Raw genomic sequence first — 4,405 nt, 5'->3', positions numbered from 1 at the left:
AAAAAAACAAAGCAAGACAATATATAGGTATAATCAGCATTATATACTATTTAACAAAAACACAATCTGTTATAAAAACAAGATTATCAAATATATTAGTACAATTAAGATAATCCAAATTAAAATGCTTGCATTTTAAGGTTTCAAACTGATAAGAAAATGCTAGCACCAAATTTCCAGGGAGAATTTTTAATAGCTGTAGTTCCATAGCCAGAAAAGTTCTCTCTTATTTTGCACTAAGGCTGCATTTGCACTAAGGCTGCATAAACTAAAGGGTCTAGGCTAGGACAACTTGCCATGGCCAACTCACATCAGGACAACTCACCAAGGCCAATTTGCTGTGGGACAACTCACCACAGTACAATTCAACACTGTATTAATCATTTTATTCAGTTACTTTTATTATTGTTGATCATGTTTTCGTCAAATTTATTATAAGTCTTATATTTCAGGGTTGACTTTATTATTATTGGCCACTGTTCCATTGAAATTAATTTAACTTTTGTATTTGAATTGAATTGAAGTGAATTGTCCTGTGAAGAGTTGGGCATGGTGAGTTGGCCACTGTGAGTTGGCTGTGGCGAGTTGTTCCATTCCGTAAACCAGGACATATTCTGACCATGGTTTAGAAGAGAAGGAAAGTACTCAGGGCCAATTGCTAGTTTGTTTTCTCCATTTCTTGTGCCAATACTCAGGAGAAATGAGCAGAGAACAACAAAGCCAAAATAAGTCAAGATTATGGATTTGGATACAGCTTTGTGATGGTAAGGGACGCGGTGGCTCAGTGGGTTAGGACGCTGAGCTTGTCGATCAGAAGGTCGGCAGTTTGGTGGGTCGAATCCCGAGTGCCACGTAACAGAGTGAGCGCCTGTTACTCGTCCCAGCTTCTGCTAACCTAGCAGTTCGAAAGCACGTAAAAAATGCAAGTAAAAAAATAGGGACCACTACGGTGGGAAGGTAACAGCGTTCCATGCACCTTTGGCGTCTAGTCATGCCAGCTACATGACCACGGATACGTCTTCGGACAAGCGCTGGCTCTTCAGCTTTGAAACGGAGATGAGCACCGGCCCCTAGAGTCGGAAACGACTAGCACGCATGTGCGGGGGAACCTTTACCTTTTTTGTGATGGTTAATATGTGCTAGGATTCACAAATTGATGTAAAACTATGATTTCAAATTGAAAGTTTTGGCCAAACATCATGGATTGTTTCTTGGAACGGGTTTATATGTCACTCAAACAAAGAATAAGTAAACTCCTTTACAAGTCAATGATATTAAATATATATTAATTTTGGATTTAGATATGTACTATGTTCTCCTTAAACTGACTTTCTACAGGTAGTTCTTGACTCACAAGCATAATTGGGACTGGGATTTCAATCATAAGGCCCACCAGTTGTATGTCAAGGCACCCACATGACCAAACCTGATTTTACAACTGGTTTTACACTGATTGTTAACTGAAATGTATTAACCCATTTTTCCAAACAGACGTTTTTGGTAAGAAACTAGGGGAAAAATGCAAATTATGATCAGATGACTGCAGAATGCTGCAACCAGTTGTAAATGTGAACCAGTTGCTAAGCACTTGAAATACAGCCGTGTGACTGAGGGGCACTAAAAAAAAATTTGGCTGCCAGAAATGCTTTTACAATGTTCAGAAGTGTAGTTTTCATGTTTAATAAAGTAATTCTACAGCTCTTACAGTATTTATTAGAACTGATTTGTTCCCATTAAACTGCACTATTGTATCCATAGTGTATCTGGGACAATTTAAATGCTCAAATTTTGGTGCCAATATCTCTGGGAACTTACGAAGTTTACACAGAAAAACCGAGAAAGAGCTAAGCATTATCTATATTTGGTTTAATTTTTTTCAGTGATATCAATAGGGACACTGTCATTAGGGAAAGAATAGATTACGAAAATCATGTTGCTAAAGCTTGTTAATTTTTCACTTAAACAAGTGCCATGGATTTTTTAATGGTTCAGCTTGTGTCCATGGCTTTTTTTTTCTTTTAAAATATTTATATTCATTGAATTTATATAATTAATAAAGCAATTAATGGGTTTTTTTAATGTGAACCTCTTGACTTAGATTTTAGGTCTGGTTCATAGTAAATATTCATACCTATTGCTCAAAGACTGCAGCATCAGGAGATGGTTGGTTTATCAATGGACCATTGCTAATTTAAATTGCAGGCAAAATGTTCATATTCTCTTATTATGCAGCCTTCTCATTGAAGCTGGTTTGCACATTATGTTGCCAATCAAAGATACAGAAACAGCTGTCACTGGTGCCTTTTAGATGTTAACATTGCTATAACAGATGCTATAGAAATTGAATAAATAAATATTCCTCAGAGACATATAAAGAGTTATACATATGCAAAGAGACCAGAACTCTGGAAAATATCTATGTGAATCTGTTTCACTCCTAGAGCAACTGGAGAAAAGTAGAATTGGATTTGCAGCTTCTGCCTTTGGAAATCTCTGAAATGAGTATTACCATGTGGAAAACACTACTTTGACAAACCTTTGAGGCTTGACACCGCAATGATAAATATGCTCACACCGCAATGATAAATATACTCTATTTATACTTTTTGTTCCAACAATAGTTTGGGGAAATATCTTTGTATGGCTTGATTTATTTTTAGTTTATTTTTCTAGGATATTATGGGTCCACTCTAACTGCAAACAAAAAAATACATTTTAATAATCTGGATTCTGACAGCCTGCAAATAGCAGTCACTCGGTTGCAGGTGGGGAGTTGCACATGGAGTTGCAATCCTGATTAACAATGATGGAAAAAATACTGCAACAATTTATCACCATAGCATATACTAGCTGGATCAGACTACTTTAAGGCTTTGCACACTTCCTAGGAAACATGTTTAAATCACTAAGACTGACTTTTCTATGAATTTCTTGTAATAAGGCTATTTAGTTCACAAATTAATACGAAAGAAGGAGGGCTTCCTGAACTACCGTGAGTCAGACTTTTAATGGTTCTGTGCTAGCCCTCTTATCTACCAGCTTATTTTTTCTCCATGTCCCATCTTTACCACACTTTCACAAACTTAATAAATTGTACTACCAAGCACATGAGGATAAATTAGCATCAAGATGACTCTATTCACATGGCACCCCAAATTAAATTCACATTAGGTCCAAATCATCTGAACCTGGACTGTAGACCAAATAATTGTTACCATGGGATAATTTGTTTATAGTTGCAATCAAGGTTCATAAAAGGTAAGTAAGTAAAAGGTTTACTCGGATTGATCTTGTTTACATTAATCCTTATTTTATCTGGACTTAAATGGAAGGGTTAATCTGAAAGTTAATCTTGCTTTCTGGTTCTAGACACAGAGATAGGCAGCTGTAGAGTGGAACTATTTGATCTCTGCTGCTTCTTGTTCCTTCCCCCCCCCCCCCGCTAGTTGTACTTGGGAAACAAATAAGATATAATTTAACCATAGGACACAATCATTACTTCTTGTAAATTATCTTTACCTATGGTCCTTTGTGGAAATCCGTTCGTTCCAGGATTTTTCTGTGTTGTTTACAATTTAACAGAAAAAAACTGAGCAGGAAATATTGACTAGCGCAAAGGTTATTGAAATAATATTTTAAAAATGGAGGATTATTAAACCCCAAGTCAGCCAAAATTTCATATGTTGTCTGGGTTACATTCAGTGGGCTGAGTCCTTTCATCATAATTAATTCTTAGTTTTTCATGCATACAGTAAGTGTCCGTAAGAAGCCATAATGAGAGAAAATTTTTTTAATCCCATTTATATCCTGCGCTTCTCCGAAGACTCAGGGCGGCTTACAATTTTAAAGCACAAATTAATGTGCTTAGCAGGAGCCTTCATTCTATGTATATGCCTGCTTCTTAGGGCTTTCGGCCCCCCCCAAGCGGCATTATTACAAAGTCAGCTTAATTGCCCCCAACAATCTGGGTCCTCATTTTACCTACCTCGGAAGGATGGAAGGCTGAGTCAACCTTGAGCCTGGTGGGATGCGAACCTGCACTAATTGCAGGCAGCTGGTGTTACTTAAGGAGGCATTAGCCCACTGCTCCACCAAGGCATGATACAATGATATATGCAAGGACATCCCTTCCCCTCTTCTCTGTGGATGCCATTCTATCGTGTAAATGCAGCTGGTTTTTTGTTAAGATTTCTGAGCATACAAAGTGCCTATTTCATTGTTCTGATGTTTGGAAATGTACTTGTTTGTACTCGGCAACAAAACTTTATAATATACTTTGGGTTTGTATTAAAGGATGCAGAAAGATGACGCTAGAGAGAGAGCTGCAAATCATTTTCCATACTCCTCAGGGAGAAGGGCAGCATATAAATTTATTTATTTATTTATTTATTTATTTGCACCATTC

This window comes from Vipera ursinii (genome assembly GCF_947247035.1).
Source record: "Vipera ursinii genome assembly, chromosome: 1".
Classification (NCBI taxonomy): domain Eukaryota; kingdom Metazoa; phylum Chordata; class Lepidosauria; order Squamata; family Viperidae; genus Vipera; species Vipera ursinii.
The sequence above is the reverse complement of the archived record's forward strand: the minus strand, read 5'-3'. Positions refer to the sequence as shown.